This window comes from Pygocentrus nattereri, chromosome 21 (genome assembly GCF_015220715.1).
Source record: "Pygocentrus nattereri isolate fPygNat1 chromosome 21, fPygNat1.pri, whole genome shotgun sequence".
Classification (NCBI taxonomy): Eukaryota; Metazoa; Chordata; class Actinopteri; order Characiformes; family Serrasalmidae; genus Pygocentrus; species Pygocentrus nattereri.
The window spans coordinates 6,407,675-6,427,810 of NC_051231.1; the positions used below are offsets into that span (position 1 = coordinate 6,407,675).

Here is a 20,136-nt window from a genome sequence, read left to right on the forward strand (position 1 = left end):
ACTTCAGCAACAGGTCGCTCGTTTGATTGCGCCGGTGAGTTCAAAGGCTTGATGTTCAAATGCAGCATGTCAGTTGTTTTTCTCGTCACTGCTGCTGTTGAAGTGCTGCTCTGCACCGCTCTCGCTGCAGTGTAATACTTTCTTCCAGCCTGCCTGCTCCTCTCACGCCATGCTAGAAGTGCTGGTTTTATTTTCATCATCTAGGTCGCTGGCATATTTGCCCAACAATGAGAGAAGGGCAGATCAGTCTCTGAGGCAAAGTGAGGGAAGAGATGCTCAGGTAGTGTGAAAAGGTCTGCATGTCTGCAACATGACTGCCTTATCTTCTGTCTGAATTACATTATCAAGCATGGGTAGCCATACGTCTTTTAAAACCTCCCTGTTGTAAGTGATATTTTGTCAAGACAAAATTGGAGGTCTTGGTCTTTCCAAGCTGCAGTGTACAGTAAGAATTATTACTCTTCAGCAGTGTATAGCCTATCCAGCAGCTGTGTCCTTGGTGCATGCTGGCAATGACAGTGATGCTGTCTCTGTGCCAATCTGCCTAATTGCCATTGTACACAAAGATTACCATCATGAGAATTGATCTTTTGAATTATGTTTGTGGAGTTAACGGCCATGTCATTGCGACATACATCCAGTCATCGGATAGTAGGTCAGACGGCTAAGTCTGGTGTTTTGTGTCAGGGACAGCCGTCATTCGACGTGTTTCACTGTAACGCTTACTCAACCAGCTGTGAAGGTCTGATCCAGTGTCAGCTCTACGCACCAGAGTCCAATTACAGGACATATGGTCATTATCCCATCAGGTGTACACTCTTAAAAACATGGTTCTTCAAGGGATCTTTAGTAAAGACAGTGATTCTATATAGAACCATGAGCATGAAAAGAATGTTCTTTGCATTGTGAAAGGGTTCTTCGGACTGATGAATATGGTGTAGATGGTTCAATATAGAACCGTTTCTTCTCTAAATATCATAACAACTCTTACTGGTGCTCTATAGAACTATTTTCAAAAAGGTTGCATCAAAGCATAAGGGTGTGTGTGGGTGTGTGTGTATGTATATATATATATATATATATATATATATATATATATATATATATATGTATATGTGTATATATATATATATATATATATATATATATATATATATATATATATATATATATATATATATAGATAACATTTTTACAATTGTAAAAATTCATTGTCAAGGTTGATCAAATAGACTTTAAAGGCTGTTTTGTTGTCTTCTGGCCAGAAACATGACTGATAATTGGCCATTATCTCTACTGATTTAGCTCCATGCAATCATTCCAGCATGAACTTTGTTCATTACAAGCTTAGTGTATTTGGAAACGTGCTTAAATTGTTGAAATGGTAGGTTTAAATTTCACACTCTCAGAAACTTTAGCTGCTTCACCTGAGGCTAGGAGCTCCAAACTGAGGGATCCGTTCACTTTAATTGAACGGTGTACCTCAGTCATACCTTGCGCTGTAGCGGTCAGTGCAATGGGTCAGGTGGCAACTCGCATATCCAACAACTCTCATCATTATTTCAAGGGCTGAGAGATTGAGTGAGACGAGAAGAAGAATGAATGAAAGAGAGAGAGAGAGAGTGGCACTTTTACCCTGACCTGGTTCCCCTTGAGAACCATGCCGGCACACTCATGTAACACTAGCACAAAGTTGTAGCACGATTAACATGGGCAGATCTCTTATCAGGAATGGGGTGACCCAGGTTAGACTTTGATTGCTATGCAATGAAGCAGACCTAAATATAGGAACTTTGCAGTTACATCTTCAGGTTAAAGCACTCAGTAGAATTACATGAGCCACTATAGAGATTGGCTTACACTTGCCTAGCAACAGCAAGGCTTCTGATGGCAAGGCAGTTTTGAGTGCTACTGGGTTCTTTCCTTGACCTGTATCATGCGAGTGGAGCATCAACTCAGCTGTTTCTGACAGAAGACATGTATATGTAATTCAGATAGTTAGCATTTGGTTATAGTACTGATTATCCATGGATCACCAATGAAACCAGCCTCCACTCCACTGTTCTTTCCTTGACCTTTGTGGACACATTAGCAGGGCATAACCTTAGCTATATTGGACAGAAGGAGGGTTGCCTTAATCCAGCTAGTAAGAAATAAAGTTATACTGCTGATTGACTGTGAATATGTAAAGCACTTAGTGGTCAAGGTGGTTTACAGCTCATTACTTCTCTGCAGTCTGTCTGTTTGCTTTGGTTAGGAAGTGAACCTGAGGTATTGATTTAGCTGAGTGGTTCTGTCCATCTACTGTTAATTGTGAGGGAGGCTCAGCTGCCCCTGTTTTTCCTTTTGTCCGCATATCATTCCTCTTGCATCATTGTCTTGATGGCTTTCCTCTCTGGCCAGGCCCTTCTTGGTTGCAAATTGGATGAGGATGTGGATAGTGCTCCATATTAATTAACATCAATAAAGAAGTATATTCATTTACTTATTTATTTGTTCAGTTATTTGGAGATTTACTCTCTGGTGAATAGTGGCATTTGTCTCTCATTGGACTGCAGTAACTTAACCAAACGTCAGATTCACTGGGCTGAGTGATGAAACGATAACGATAATTATCGAATTATAACTTTCCTCAATAGAACTGTGAGAAATATTTGATATAATGCATCATTCTCACACATTTACCGACAGCCCTGGTGGCATTTTGTACTGTATGGAAAGCGACACTACTCTGCTGTCGCCAGGAGAGGGTGCACTTGTGAGCTTTTTGACATGATTAGAGATGGAGGGGACGATAAGTGAAATAAGTCGCTAAATACACTTCAGTAGCATCTGAAACGTGGAGTTATTCCATGTTTGAGTGGAGCGACCGGCAGTCTGTTCTCCTGTGTGTTCTCTGAAGTGTGAGTGATGAGATAAGTGGTAGAACTGTGCTGACCTACAGTGAACTCACCTCTTTCTGTACATCCTAACAAGCTTTAGCAGCATTAAATCACGTCTGCACCTCTGAACTACAGCACTGTTACAGTGCTCAGTCATATTTAAGTGTTGTGAAACAAAGAAGTGAGTTTATGTAAATTACAAATAAATAAATTAAAGCCCTGATTTAAGTGAAAGTAAACTGAGGATGCTGTAGGTCTGTGTGGAATCAGAATGTGAGAACGCTAGATTCTCAGTTTTTATCAGTGGGGTAACTTAAAGCAGCACTCGAACAACACGGCTGAACCGATGTTACTGTAGATCAAAGACAAAAAATTTGCGTTATGTATCGATATCGAACGATGTTTATTGAAAATGCTTATTGTGATAAACATATTTGGCCATATCGCCCAGCCCTATTGCATTCTGCCTATTGTATTTCAAATGGGTGTACAAGGCTCATTGTGCAATTTGTACATATTTACATAGAATAATTCTATGGGAATTTTCTCCACCTTGAAAAACCAAGCAGAAACTAGTGGTAGTGTCCCAATTGCATGTTGTTGTAAGTAGGCTGGCCTGGTGCCTCTGTCTAGGCTACTCATCTAGAGTTTGCCTAGAGACACTTATGACATAGATTTCCCATGTTACCACTGTAGAATGTTTTAATTAACACTTTTCTCTCTTTGTTGCTGAGCTTGTATTTTCTTTTTGTCCAAGACTTGTTGATGGCTCCTCTATTTCATTGTGCCTTTTAATTCCTGTGCCTTGCAAGTGCAGTGCATTTAGTAGCTAGTCCTATGTGAACTCTGAGTGATTAGCAACAGCCTTAGTAAACTGAATGTTAATTTCAGATGCAGATTGCAGCTGTATCAAGCAGATTTTCATTCCAAGCTGCTGGAGCACAATTAGTTCTGCATGTTTAATCAGTTGATCACATGTACTGCTGCTTTGTTGTAAGGAAAACCTGCAGGCCCCTCAGATAACACTGAACAATGAAGTGCTAGAAAGTTTGCTGCATTTTTACATGTGATGCCAGATATAACCAGCAGGTGGCAGTCCAGGCCAGTGAAAAAGCAAAAGCATGAGGACAAACTCCACTGAGTTTAAATCTCGACGCTGTCTGCATCCATCATTTCAGTTTGTTGACTGGTGTCATTTAGTAAATAAGCCAAGGTGTTTCTGTAAGATGGGGAGCAGGTCTAATTTCTCATCGTGAGCGATAATCTGATCTCTGACCGTCGTATTGATTTTGGGCAGTAAACTGAAGCAGTAAGTGACGTGCTCATCAACAACTCTGATACCATCCATGCTAACTGGGGCAGTACATTACATTAAAAGTGTAAAGCTAAGAAGTGGTAAACACTGCAACCCAGTTTATTTATGTTTTTAAATGTTTGGTGCTGCTGTGATCCACTGGGTGGCAGTAAGTGTCTTCTGTTGCCTGTGTTTAACAACTAGTTTAAGAGAAACCCAGTGGCCAGCATGTGCATACCTGTTTGTGCACCTACATGTGTACAATACTCTGCAAAGGAGAAAGCCTTTCATTTATTTCATTTCCAGTCAAAACGGCCATAAATTACAAGTTAATCAGTTTTCAGGAAGTATTTCTGAGGAGATTAGATAACAAATAGTCCACCAGCATAACAAAAGGGTGACTCAAATGAAAATAAGTGAAAAATCAGAGTTGAGTGATTTTAAGATACAGAGAAAAAAGGCCTCCCATCAATCATACGAGGCCTGGTAGACCACCAAAACTATCACCCTCAAACAAACAGTACTTAAAGCTTTGAGAGAGGAGAAAATCAAGCTGCTTCAGATCTGAAAACATCCACAAGTATTTCTGTCCATCTTTCCACTGTGAGAAGACAACTCAGCGCTGTGGGTCTGAAAGGATGTGTAGCTGTTAAAAAGCTGTTACTAAGAAATTTATAACACTAACTGGACATCTGGAAAAATATACCTGCATGTTTTTTTTTTTTTTTTTTTTTGAAAATTAAAACGAATTATTCTAAAAACAGACACTTTATTAAAGTAATATGGTGAACATTTTCTTGACGCTGGACACTTTTAAACCCAGGCTCAAAGTGTTTCGCTTTGAGTAGATTTCAGCTCAGTTTAAACACCGTTAGCATTTTCTTTTGTAACGACACTTTTATTAATCCTAATCTAAATTTTAGTTTTTAACTTGGGTATTTAAATATCCTGATTTAATTTTTAAGTTAATGAATATCTCTTGTAAATATATAGTTTTAATCATGTTTTAATTATGTTTTAGTGTTGTTTTCTTTTTCTTTTTTTTTTTAAACAACTTATTCTGAAGTTTCTCATTTGTAAAGTACTTTTTAATGACAGCAGTGTTTGAAGGTGCTATATAAATAAACTTGCCTTGACACTGAAAAATGATTAACTTGTCCTTAGAAATGAAGGTTGGTCTCTGATTTTTGCATAGTGCTGTATATTGCAGCCTATTTGTTAATGTGGACATTGCTGTCCATGGGTTTTACATCACTGTTTCAACTCCGTGACACTTTGTCACTTCTGTCGTCTCTGTCTTTGCTTTAGAAGCTGGTGACAACTTGTCCTGCCATCTGTATTGAGCATTTTGTGTGTGTGTATGTCAGTCCATTTAATTGTGCAACCAAATGTTGTGTGGACACAAAATGCTGTGCTGGGTAAAAATGGCTAGACTGAGCAACGTTCAGACTGGATGCAAATTTGAATATTTGATGACTTGATAGTTTATTTAATTCAATAATTAATGGTGTTTATTTATTTGTTTAGTTACTTGTATATTTGATCAGCATAATAATAGTCTGACCAATGCTCTAAAAGTACGCTGTGTTCTCGGAGTGTGAATTGTGCCCATTTCTGTCGTATTTTGTGCTTCTCCTTCTATCAGAGCTCCTTCCATCTCCATTTAGCTTGCTCTTCTGCTCTACTTGCTCTTTTAAAAACTTCACTTTTTCTGTGTTTCCCCATGTATTATTAATGGCCACTTCCCCTCTGGGCAAAATCAACTGGATTTAGGCCTTGCTTAACTTCCCTGGCTTGAGCACTTTGGCCAAAGAAAAGAACCCTCAAACTTCACAGAACCCACAACTCTCTTTGCCTTGCACAAGCATCTCTTAAGACACGTCTTAACAGTCCTGTTAAGGAGTAGACAAATGTGCACATACCCATAAAGCCCCTTTGTGCCAGACACTCTTTTGTGTTACTGCTGGACCTCAATTTTAGGCTGTACTCAGCGGGTCTTTGAAGTTCAGCCAGGCACGTTTCTTAACAATTTATAGTGCCATCCCAGTAGCAGTGGAGCTGGGGTGATATTCCAAGTGCTGCCAAAACGTGGCGAATTGTGTCACATGTCCCAGTAAGGCCTCTGTGGAGAGGCTGGAGACAAGTCAGCAAATTAGCATCACCCTTCACCCACACGGAAACACCAACCCGCAATTACAGATAACTTTCAGCACCCTGCTGCAACAAACTTCCTGGGCTTGCGCACTGGGAATTCTTCTCTAACCCTGGAAGACCTGACCCAAGAAAGATCCATTTAATACAGGCAAGAAATGCAGCCTACATTCTGACAATTTTCAAGGACTCCACTGGACTGTTCTTCATGATCTTCTGTCTAACCCGAAGAAATTTTAAGGGAAATGCTGGCAGGTGAAATTACTGCATCTGCAGAATTCCTGTTGCTCAAGCGGTGTTCCAGTAGCTTGTTGAAATTACAACCCCATTTCCAAAAAAGTTGCTGTGTAGAATGTAAATAAAAATAGAATGTAATGATATGCAAAGCATGTAATCATATTTTTAAAGGAAAACACTGCAAAGACAACATATCAAGTGTTGAAACTGAGAAATTATGTTTTTTGAAAAGTATATGCCCGTTTTGAATTTGATGCCAAGAACAATAAATGTTGGCATGGGGACATGTATACTACTGTAAACGTTTGGGAATTGAGGAGACCGGTTGCTGTAGTTTTGAAAGTGAAATCTTTTCCCATTCTTGTTTGATATAGGATTTGAGCTCCTCAATAGTTGAGAGTCTCCTTTGTCATATTTTTCATTTCATAATGCTCCAAATGTTTTCAGTGGTGACAGACCTGGACTGCAGGAAGGCCAGTTTAGCACGTGGACTCCTCATTTGGAGCCATGCTGTTGTAAAATATGCAAAATGTGGTTTGACACTGTCTTGCAGGCCTTCCCTAAAAAAGACGTCACCTGGATGGCAGCATATGTTGCCAAAACATGTGTGTATATATAGAGAGCATTAATAGTGCCTTCACAGATTTGCACATCACCCATGCCATGAGCACTAATGCTCCCCTATACTATCATGAATACTGGCTTTTGAGCTGTGCACTAATAACAAGCTGAGTGGTCTTTAGCCTGGAGGACACAGCGTCCATGATTTCCAAAAAATAATTTAAAAAGTTGATTTGTCGGACCACAGATCAATTTTCCACTTCCCCTCAGTCCATTTTAAATGAGCTCAAGCCCAGAGAAGGCAGCAGCGTTTCTGGGCCCTGTTTACGGATGGTTTCTTCTTTGCATTATGTGGATTTAATTATCATTTGTGGATGCAGCGCTGAGCTGTGTTCACAGACAGTGGTTTTCAGAAGTGTTTCTGAGCCCATGCAGTGATCTTCATTACAGAATCATGTCTGTTTTTAATGCAGTGCCATCTGAGGGCCCAAAGATCACAGTCAGCTTGCCTTGTCGCTTGCATACAGATTTCTCCAGATTCTCTGAATCTTTTAGCGTTATTATGTACTGTAGCTGATGAAAAACAAAAGATTTGTGCTGTTTAATGCTAAGAAATGTTATTATTGCATTGATACACTATTACAGTCTTTCACAGAGTGGTGAACTCCTCCTCATCTTTATTTATGAAAACCTCTTTGAGATGCTTTTTTATACCCAATCATGTTATTGACCTGGTGCCAATTAACCACCAGGTGTTTTATTAGCATTACACAATTTTTCCAGCCTTTTGTTGACCCCATCCCAACTTTTTTGGAATGTGTTGTTGGCAAGATCAAAATGGACACATATTTGAAAAAAACAAACAAACAAAAAACAAAAGTTCTCAGTTTTAACATTTGATATGTTGTCTTTGTACTATTTTCAATGAAATATAGGATTTAAATGATTTGCACATCATTCCAAAAATCAATCTGGGCTAGCTGTGCTTAACCCATTGCATCGCCACCACTAACGGTAAAATGCTATGCAGATCGCACTACATGTTGTATAAAACATCTGGTAAAACATAGTAATAATAAGTTTATAGTACTCAAAGATGTTTAAGAAGGTGTACATTAAATGTAGGGTGTGAAGTGCACTTGCTTAACAGTTTTTAACAGTTTTTAACTTGTAGAATAACATTTAATTACAAATTAAAGCTCACTTTTGGTTTGGTTAAAATTGAAGGAAGTTGTACGACAAGACAAAAACATGCCTAAATATAGTATCTGTGTGCTTCTGTGAGTGTCTTGTAGAACAAAAACTTGTAATTTAAGTCAGAGGCTGAGGTCAGAGCAAAATCAACATTATACCGATGAAGATATGATGACTTTGTTTTTTCTTACAAGTCACTGTTATTTATATAGAGACTGCAGCATCAGGGATTCCATTTGTTCTGTACGCAGCGCACATTACTCTCTCTCCATTTCTTCGCCAGGCCAGCCATCAGTAGATTAGCATCCGTGGTCCCTTGAGGCCCACGCTTCAACTCCACACCTTGTTATGCAAGCTGTCACAGAGAGACAGAGAAAATACAGACCATCCCCATGACCCTCATTGGCAGTGATGAGGGCATCTCACATGATCTCGTTTCCACCGTCTGCACAGACAAGACAACGTTACGTAACACAGGGTTTCCCTGAGATCCTCGGCTGCAGCCCCACATTTTAGTCTCTAGGGATGTGCACAAATCAGGATGGGTGTTTTCCTTTGGATCTGTAATACTGCTACAGAAAAAAAGGTTTCATATTCCTTTCAGTCTCTGAATCTTGAAATGAATTTAATCTGATTGTTGACATTTGATCTTTTTTTTTTTTCTTTTTTTTTTTGCATACTTTTTTCTTTTGTTTGAGAACAAATATGTGCAATATCTCACAGTGGCATGAAAAATAAGAAGCACAGCACAACAGAATATTACTGTGCACTGAGTGCTATCTGTATGGAGTGATTTACAGATAATTCCCCACTTTGAAAGGGCTCATACAGTCTTCCGTGATTATCAGCATATTGGCCGAAATGGGTTTGCCTCACTGACCTGTTGTAAAATATGAACTACTGGCCTGCAAAAGCTTTTCAGGATGTTATAGTATTGCAGGGGCTCTCGGGGTGTTGGGCCATTTGTGTCTGAAGTGGACACAAACCACTGAGTCATGGTTTTTGCATTTGTGAACATGCCAAATAAACTTAGACCCCTCTAAGTGAACTGAGCTGACACTACCTCTTTTTCAAACACACAGATGTGGATTTTTGCCAGGTGGAGCTCGATGAGGAGCAAAGCCAAATACAGAACCCACTGCAGCAGCCAGGAGCTGTGCACGTCACTAAGCTCCACCAGTGGAAGATCCATGTCTGCAATGAAATAGTGTATCTGAAGGAGACGTGGTCTCAGTTCGGTTAGTTTTAGGGCCTGTTTAGAGCGTTCTGAGTTCATTTGGCTTGTTCACATATGCACAGAATACCTCGAATGACTCAGCACTCTCAGTCCAGTTCAGATGCTGAAACGGCCCCTGTGTGAAAATGCCCTAAAAGGACCAGAAACAAACCGAGTCTTCATTATAGGTTACTTTGCTTTCACATTGTGAATATGAGGTCATTTACAGTTTGTTCCTTTTCAGGTTTACTTTAACAGAACTCAGTTAGGTTCATTTAAAAAGAACCCTATGTGGAAACACCTTCAATGATCTCTGAGCCAATTAAATAGTACACACAAAACATGTCATAGCTACTAAAAGCAACACTACTGAAAATAATATTAGTCATTTTTAGGTTTCTGCTCATGTTATTTCAATGTTTGCTTTTGATGGCAATGTGGAATCAGGTGACTGCTGTTGACCACTAGGAGCTGTCAGCTTCAGAATAAATAATAAATGCCTGTTTGAGTGCCTTATTCTACCCTTCACAGATGTTGTATATGGCAACAGGCCAGTTAATTGTATAGCAGAGCAATATACATGGCATTTTTCTTTTGAAGTTTATTTCATGATTCTGTTGCCTATTTATTTGTTTGTTTATTTATTCATTTATTCATTCATTCATTCATTGTGCACCCAAGAAACTCTTCTGAATGTTTTTCAACTCAGTTTTTGATGTCATTGACAAGGCAGTGTTTAGCTTTTCAAGACGTGTATCTTGGACATTGCTCTTCACTGGTCTGAAGAACACGTCCCATTTTGTCAGCTTGTATAATTTTAATGATGAATCACTTCTTTTTCTTTAGCTCATGGCCACTTGGAGATGTGTTCGTGCAGAGATTAGTTCCAGCCTGAGTCTCACTTGCCTGCTTCTACTTACCTAACATTAATGCATCTTTTCTAGCCGAACAGTGACTTATGAAAAAGTTGATTAGCTGATGAAGGCGTGGCAGATTGGAACTACACTCCACAAGAAGATATATCTTCAGCACCAGTGTTGGTGGCTGCTGATTAGGTTACATTTCAACTAGCAAGTTTCAAATGCTATTATCACAGCCAGTTAATAGCTAGTTATCATAGCCAGTTTATAGCTAGTTAAAGGAATTCTTCTTCCAATAATTCTCAGTTGTTAATTCCCTCTGGTCAAAACACAAAACCAAAGCTAAAATATAAATTCCATAGTATACATAGCATTGGTAGTTGTATACTGAGAGATTTTACTTAAAGGCTCTCGTTCTGAACTGATTCTCAGTACAGTGTCTATAGTCTGCACTGCAATGGCTCAGTGTCTTGATCCCAAACACTGCCTGATAAAGTTAGTATGGGCAGTTTGTGCTGCTGTCTTCTTTGTTTGTTCCTCTGAGAATTTACTTCCCATTCAGTTTGATCTTTAGATCTAACCCAATCGGAGATGTTCCTTAAGCAAAAGGCAGAACATCTGAGCCATAGACTTTAGTCCTGTTTTAGAAATACACTGAACAAGGTTCAGACACTTGGGAGTAGGTTGATAGTGGAGTAGCTCCAGCCTCAGATACTTTCAGAAGCTTAGTGTCTCTTAATGAACCCGATAGGAATTCAATATAACCATATCCCCAACATCCCGTTGTTCTCCTGGGTGGTTGAGGGGATTTCGAGTTGGAGCAGTAAATGGCTCTTGTATGGATTGTACTTCTCTAGGGGCTTGTTATGCCTATCCAAAATCCCCATATTCTGCACCAGTGTAACTAGAAAGTAAAAGGCTAAAGAATCACATGTTTATCTTTTCATGGTGGTGTTAGATTCTTCTTATGCAGCAGGAAGAACAGTGGCTGTAGAGCTTTGGGCCATTACTGGCTTTGTTCCCTTATTTTTTGGATTTTGCTTGATAAGTCGAGTCACAGGTCAGACAGTGAAGTAGTTGGCTGATTGCTATCAGACTGCCTGTCTCTTTGGTGAGTGATTGCGTTGTCTCTGTGATTGACCTGTGCCTGGAGCCTCAAGCCTGACATGTGCTGAGACTCTTGTCCCTGCAGACATCCATGGAGGCTCAGTGCAGGTGGCCGAGTGATTGAGTGAGTGGCGCTGGGGTTTGGTGTCTCATTCTGTTCCTGGAATTAATTTTATGTGGCCCTAATAAAGATGGATTTGGTTTCTGGCTTGTGTTTGGGGTGTGTAATTGAGCGTACCATCCACATATCTCATTGACTTTTTCTCATTAGGTTTTGTCTTGACCGATTACTTTTAGTTTTTACCCATTCTTATTTTTCCCTTTACAAACAGGAGCTCAGACACATCATTGTTTGAAATTGTTTGAAAGGCCAGTTATGTGCTTTGCTGCAGTTTTCTCAATGCTGCGATCACACAGTGATCGGTGTAACTCTACACAGCTTCTTTTACATTTCCAACAGGATTTTGTATTGTCAGCATTGTGTGCAAAGACCTTCGGATTCCAAGAGGGATTTGATCAGCTTAGTAGATTTTTGGATAAGCCAGAAATGGGCTTTTAATCAAAAAGACACTGCTGAGATTGTGACACTGGAGAGTGGAGTTAGCAGATCTGCTGTGGGGTGGAAAGCGAAAACCCTCTCTCAGACCAGGCGAAAACTCATTTGAACCTTGAAATTAATCAGAATTCCCTTGCTGACACCACATGTCAGCCATCTAGGAAAGCTAATTCAGTAGCTTCTGAAAAAGATTTGACAGAAACGCTTGAGCATTGAGAGAAGAATTCTAATGAAATCCAGATGTGCATGAAAGAATCTGGTTCTTCCTGGGGTTTAATTATTTTTAGAACATTTTAAATCACATATGGACATCTTATCTCACAGCTAACGGCAATACTGAGAAAATTGTATTATACTGAGAAACATGAAAATGAATTTGATGATGACCCAATCTACCCAGGGCTGGCCAATCTCAAGTGCATGAGGTGTGTAATTCTCACTGTGGTGTATAACAGGAAATCGTTTGGACGGAAAGCTAGGTAGCAGTTCTGCAGATCATCAGCCCCTGGCTATGTTTTGGCTTTCTGACTGACAGTCGACATATGTTCGTGTGTGAAAGGCCCAATCCACCTATACTCATTGGCTCGAAGTCTGTTGGGCTGAGAATGGCCTGATGGACAAGTGCTGTCAAGAAAGGCAGGAGATTTTAATTGGAATCTCAGAGTGGAAGGAGACGAGATGAAGGCTGCCTTGGGTTTGCTGTTTGATATGGGCTATTGTGTTTCTCATTTGATGCTGTGCATCACCGTGGAGATTTTTATGAAGAAATAATATAAGAACAAGAAGATGGTGAAAAGATGGAGATTGGATTAGTATTACTATTATTAGGGCTGAAACTATAAAATATTATCAGAACCCAATAAAATAATTAACACATGGGTTCTTATCCAGTTATTATAGAAAATCATGCAACATTAAATGTCTGTTGGCAAAGGTTTGTGAACCTGTAGAATTACCAGTTTAATATATAATTTAGGGTCAGGAGATTCAGTCAATTGGATGACAATCAGGTGTGAGTGTGGCTGACCTTACACGATTTAAAAAACTGAGTCTTCACCATTAAAGTCTGGTCTTTATCACACAATTGTTAGTACATGCCTGCATGTTAGTACATCTCAGTCAAATGAGATTTCTAAAGAAAATTATTTGCTGGTGCTCATTAGACTGGAAGAGGTTCCAAAACTAACTATGTGGATGGATGAGGAAGAAATGAATCTTTGTGGCTTAAAAAATGAGAGGCCAAGCACTGCATTTCAGTGTAAGAACCTCACCCCTGTTTTCAAACATGGTGGTGGCAGTATCATGTTTTGATTCTACTGGACCAGGACAGCTTGCCTTCATTTAGTAAAGCTAGGAATTGTGGATTGTATTAAGAAGGAGAACCTAAGATGTAGACTTAATGCAAGAAAGCCCACCAACATAAGAGTTCAATCAGTTCTTTACTGAGGAATGAGCCAAGATTCCTCCAAGTCAATGTGCAGGGCTGATGAACAGTTGTAAGAAGTCATCGCTGCTCAGAGGTATCACACCAGCTCCTGAATGCAAAGGTTCACATACTTTTGCCAAGAAAGACAATTATTGTTTGCTTACTTTGTTTAATTAATGAATGAAGAAAGTGTATACTTTTTGTGGTATTTGTTTAACTGGGTTCTGTTTATCTGTTGGTGAGTAAAATGAAGATCTGATCAGATGAGTAGATGTGCCTGCTTGTCCTACTTAGTTGAATGTGTGTTGGTTCATTATTGATTTTTCTGTCCCGTTTACAGATCTTAGAGCAGACAGTGTGGCTAATTTTTTTTTCTTCCTCTGAGCATAAACATTATTGACAGCTGCTGGAATGCCGGGGTGGGAGTCGCTGCAGGCCCTCAGTAAGATATTATAGCCACAACACAATTCAAATGTGATATTTAAAGATTTATTATATGCTAAGTATTGCAATATGCCTTGATGTGATTAATTCCTTTTCACTGCAAATTATTCCTCCGAAAGAAAACTTTGTTTTATCTCTTTTATCTTCAACCTTTTTATTAAAGAAAAAAAAATGTAAATGAGACAAATCAACACTGAAAAAGCTAAATATTTTTACTTTCTTGCTTAGCAGATGCTTTTATATGTGAAGAAGACAAACGGCATTAAAAACAAGGTTTATCCATACATATTTAACAAATGTATCCAGATCAATTTCCTGTTGCTGTACATTTATTCAAGTGAAAATTGAATTATATAGCACTTTTTACAACAGGCGTCGTCACAAAGCAGCTTTACAGAAAAATCCGGGTCTGGGCCCCCATGAGCTTCGCCAATGGTGACAGTGGCCAGGAAAAAAACTCCCTAAGAGCAGGAGGAAGAAACCTTGAGAGAAACCAAGGTCCAAAAGGGGAATCCATCCTCCACTGGTCGACACCGGATAGCAAACAACATTTAAAAAAAAATATTAAAATACAGAAAATGTAAAATATTGGTAAAATACTATAGTGAAGTTTTGGATTTCAGTATTTGACTTTAGTATCAATGGTATTATTTTTTTCCCTACTTTTACCCAACGTTTACATGCAGCCTGGTAATCTGTTAATAATCCAACTAATAGCTCAGTCGGAATAGAAAACGTCCATGTAAACACCACAATTGGAATAGACTAATCCGATTGAGGCCATTCGGAATACAATTTCTATCCGATTGACCGAAGTGGGTAATCCTGTAACTAATCCTTTAAGTAGAAGAATAATAGCCATGGAAACACCTGAATCCGATTACATTCCAATCGGAATGTGTAAGTACGTTCTGCATGTCACAGCGAAAGGTTTATATCGTTCAACATGGCCGAGCAGAAACTGGTCTGCAGACAAGACAGAGTTTATGCTCTGATCTTTAAAAGACAGCGGTCGGATGGATGTCCAGCTTATGTGTCTCAGAACACGACGTCTTCCTCTCGGCCTTCTTTAATAAGGACATTTTCCTGAGTCTAACATCAGTTTAAAACAATTTAAAACTCCAGCGTGGAAACTGGCCAACTGGAAACTCATCTCACTCTGACTGGACCTCACAGGATGTTCACTGTCATGGTAACGTTTACTCTAAGCGCTACTCCACGCATGCACGTAATTTTGTATCAGATTACTTCTAGCGAGCATGTAAACGAAGATTTTCATCAGACTGTTGAATAGAGTGAGATTGTATTCAATCTGCTTGGCAAAAATCTGTGCATGTAAACACAGCCATTGCGACCAAGCTGGGAAAAGGCTATCATGCACTGAAACCATCTTTTCAAACTGCAAACACTGGACAGCTCAACATGCTTTGGCGACAGAGCATACTGCCCATTCTGTTTAGTCAGTTGTCTAGCATCGCACTGAATGATGAGGTAGAGGACCATCCTACCTGCCCAGAGAGAGCGAGGCTAGTTAGATTTGCGGCTATAGACAGCTGTAGCGTCACCAGGGATCTCCCAGTGATGGGGCCAACACTTAAACACCTAACACATTAAATGGATGCGACACTCAGGAGAATGATGCTATTGGGTCTTTTTAAACCAAAAATAGTGCAAAATTATACTGTAAAGATATTGTTCGTGCACTCCTGCCACAGTGTATATTACAGAAAATGTTGTTACATAAAAATCAGTGACTCTGCTGCTTTCCAGTGGAGCAGGAGCCAAACTCAGCAGTATCGTTCCCAACACCAGGTGCAGTCCAAATTCCCTGCTGTTTGGGACATCTAGCGCACACATTCATTTATTCTAGAAAATAAATGCAGCTGAGAGCGTACTAGCTTGCTGCGCAGTAGGAAACTTATTTAAACTGCACCTGGCATTAAGACCAATAATGTTGCCTTGAGCTGTAACGTTCACATTTTTGAATTAGCTTTTTGGGGAGTTTTAGGTATTTAAATGACCAAATTTATCTAATTTATTGATGACCTAATTGTGATGTAGCAGCATAATTATTGGTACATTTTATTGTGTGTGTGTGTGTGTGTGTGTGTGTGTGTGTGTGTGTGTGTGTGTGTGTGTGTGTCTCTCTCTCCCTCTCTTTTCTCTCGCCCCACTCTCTCTGTCTTTCTGTGTCTCTCTCTCTTCTTCCTTACTGTTTCTCTATGCTTTTCTCTCTCTCTCTCTCTCTCTCTCTCTCTCCTCTCGCCCCACTCTCTCTTTCTGTGTTTCTCTCTTATCCCTTTCTCTCTTTCTCTGTCTCTCTTTCTTCTCTCGCCCCACTCTCTGTCTTTCTCTGTCTCTCTTTCTTCTTCCTTACTGTTTCTCTATCCTTTTCTCTCTCTCTTTCTTTCTCTCTCTCTCTCTCTTTCTCTCTCTCTCTCCTCTCACCCCACTCTCTCTTTCTGTGTTTCTCTCTTATCCTTTTCTCTCTTTCTCTGTCTCTCTTTCTTCTCTCGCCCCACTCTCTGTCTTTCTCTGTTTCTCTCTGTTCTCTCGCCCCACTCTCTGTCTTTGTGTTTCTCTTTCTCTGTCTCTCTTTCTTCTCTTGCCCCACTCTGTCTTTCTGTTTCTCTCTGTTCTCTTGCCCCACTCTCTGTCTTTCTGTGTTTCTCTCTCTCTCTCTCTCTCTCTCTCTCTCTCTCTCTCTCTCTCTCTCTCTCTCTCTCTCTATCTCTTCTCCCTTACTCTCTGTGTTTCTGTTTCTGTTCTCCCTTACTCTCTGTCTTTCTCTGTTTATCTTTCTTCTCCCTTACTCTCTCTCTTTCTTTGTTTCTCTCTCCTCCCTCACTGTCTGTTTGTTTCACTCTCTCTTCTCCCTTACTCACTCTGTCTTTCTCTGTTTCTCTTTCTGTTTCTCTCTTCTCCCTTACTCTCCATCTTTCTGTTTCTCTCTCTTCTCATTTACTCTCTCTTTCTCTCTCTCTCTTCTCCCTTACTCTCTTTCTGTTTCTCTCCCTCTTCTCCACTCTCTCTCTGTCTGTTTCTCTCCCTCTTCTCCCTTACTTTGTCTTTCTCTGCATCTCTCTGTAGTAAATTCTGTTTTAATATTCACTCCCTATTTGCAGAACTGTGTAGGACAGCTGTGAGTGTGCCAGCTGTTTGTTAAGTATGATCAGCAGGATTTGCATAATGGCATTTTTTTTTTAAACGTCCATTAGTGTGTGTGTGCGTGTGTGTGCGTGTGTGCGTGTGTGTGCGTGTGTGTGTGCGTGTGTGTGTGTGTGTGTGTGTGTGTGTGTGTGTGTGTGTGTGTGTGTGTGTGTGTGTGTACTTTTGATTGTGTGTATTTGTGCATGCTGAATGCTTCCCTGCATTGGGCAATCCTCCAACTTCAGATCTCTCTGTAGGGAACAAAGCACAGGCGTATTAGAAAATACAGAAACGAGGGAATTTGTGTCATCCTGTCAGTGAAAACGTAGCACTGAAGGTTTATAGTTACTCTGAGAGCTGTTAATAATAGTAATGAACCAATCCCACTTTTTCTTTGCTGATACCTGAACTCAGGGTATCTGAGTACCGACTTTTTTCTGCTTCAGTTTAAAAGCTGTACACTTCACTGTGTAGACTTGCTTGAGCGTCATTCTTTGACATCAAAGGTGTTATGAGGCTTTAACTATGCATCACTTTTACTATGTAAGAAAAAAGGATGCAATAAGAAAGAAACAAAGTGTGTGTCACAGCAGGCTACTGGATAATGTGCTGTAAAATGATATAACAGCTGGAACTGAAACAGTACTGAATGAGGGTTGGTCACATATTCCAGACACCTGATCCATTTAATAAGGCCAGCATCAGTGCTAATACAGATTCAGTATTATCTTCCCTGCCCAAAAAATGACTGCTTCAACTAATTCAGGGGTCGGCAACATGCAGCTCTGACACCTGAACTAAGCTAAAGACAGTTGCCCTGAATGGAACAAAATAATTTCTAGATTGAATTCAAGTTACTGAATTGACACCATTGAACACGTTAATCAATATGGAATAAGTCGATATAGATATGGAAAATAAAACAAAGATATAAATATAAAGCTTTGCCAACAGCATAACTTTAGCTAATTGATAGACAAGGTTTGTAAACACAAAATAATCATACAGTGCTAGCTTTAAGTGCTAACAGTTCATATCCTTCCTCAAATCTGGATATATGACCTGGATCGGCTACGTTTAAGCTGACCATCACATCCACACACAGAAATTGCAGCAGAGCCTAAAGGATGTGCCATACATCACACACACTCCTTATTGATCCAGCTGTCAGATGAATCTCTAAGCAGGCTGATGCAATGCAGGATGTCACACCTTTTTATTGATCATACTACTGTCGCATCGTGTTGGATCATGAATGGGAATTAACTGGCCGGATGAATTGACATGCTTGCAGTGGCGTGGTTATGATTATGAATTGGCTGTTACCTGGCAACTGCGCCTATGTGCAGGTCAAAGCACAAGAGCCATTTAAAATGAGCAGCATCCCAGATGGCCCAGCTCATACAGAGGGTTGTGTGACAGTGGCTTTGTGTCATTTACAAGCCTGTCCTGTATGTGCTGCTGAAATGCAATATGAGTAAGACAGGACTCTTTCCTTGCTTTTAGAAGGCTTCTACGGGCCATGGCACCTTGTCCTTTGAAGCGCACCAGGGGGGTCGTGTTTCAGTTTTGCCTGTGTGCACATTCTACGTGTGTGTGTGTGTGTGTGTGTGTGTGTGTGTGTGTGTGTGCGCGCGTGGGTGTGCGTGTGATTGTGTGCATACCAGCACCTAAATCAGATATCTAAGGTGCCATGTCCAAATGAGCTGGGGAAAAATATAAATTTTTTGTATTTTTTTTGGTTTAAAAATATTACTGACAGCACTGATATTTAAAATTTTTATTATTGATTTTTTAGTATGTATGAAGTAGAGATGTACACAGGTACTAGGGTTCTCTATTAACCATTGGAGGGGCCAGAGTTCAGGCTTCAGTCACATTTAGTTACATTTAATTGCAGGAAGACAGGAAAATTACAGGCTAACAGTGATTTTGCTCATATTTGCAAGTATATTGTTATACTTTGTTAAACTGAAACACAACTGCCTGACCGTGAGTGCATTGCCATGGACATGTTGCTAACTACAAAGCTTAGAAGGCAGTCATAACGCTAACTAGAATAGCTACCTAAGTGTGGTCTAGAAACAAAAATGTAATTGTTTATTCGTGGCCATGCAACCTTAATTTGAAGCTTGGAGCGGAATACATGTGCTTTTTTTTCCGCTGCGCGTGCACCATCATTCAGCATTACCATGGCAGCAGCGCCGAACAGAAGTTGAAGCCTGTAAGTGGTGAAAAAGCAACACGTCTCACCTTTTTCTCCATCGTCTCGCTCTAATAATGAAGCTGAGAGCTGATCAGAGTTAATGATCTTCTCAGCGAAAATCATTCTGCTTGTTAGTTTGTGATTCATTCACGTGGCGTTACTGAGTAGGATGAGTTCATGAGGGTCATTTCAGGACGCCGGTTCATTCACATTACTGACCAATTTGAGTCACTTACCTAGACGAGTGAGAACCATCGTGTCAGAGAGATCAGATTTGAGCAATGAGGCTTGTAATGTGAACGTAGCCTAAGGTTTCTATCAGTGAAGTTATTAGGAACAGTTAGATGGCATAGTGGATCGTACGCTCGGTTGCTCTCAGAAAAATGAGATGTAGTACTTTAGAAAGGAGTTCTGAAACCCCACTATATACAAGTAAATCATTGGGCAAGACTTAATACATTGTATTCACTCGCCTTTGCTAAATATGGAAATGTAAAGACAGCATTCTTTGAAGTGTGAACTTAAAGCAGTTTTTTTTCTTTTGGAGGAAGACTTTGCAGCCAAATGTAATGATTCACAAATTGTCACATTGCAATGCTAAATGTAAATGTTTCAGTATCAGTCTTTTAAGCATTAAGTATCGTGAGTATATTGTATTGTGGGGTCTGCAAGAATTGCTATGGATTCTACTTTTTTTTTGTATTTTATTTTTTCTTATATTTTGTGTTTTATGTGCCAAAATTGTCACATTTCTATCTTTTCTTTATGCTTTAGAATTTATCAAGCTGTTGGATTTGTAAGGCTGACAAAGGAAAACAACCTTTGTTCTGTTTGGCTGCCCTGTATTGCACT

At 39.8% G+C, this 20,136-nt stretch overlaps 1 protein-coding gene across 4 annotated transcripts in view; it reads left to right on the forward strand.

Annotated features, from left to right (window-relative positions):
* Positions 1–20,136, forward strand: part of kcnab2a (potassium voltage-gated channel, shaker-related subfamily, beta member 2 a) — a 137,607-nt gene that overhangs the window by 71,566 nt on the left and 45,905 nt on the right. The gene's annotated exons all lie outside the window — the stretch shown is intronic.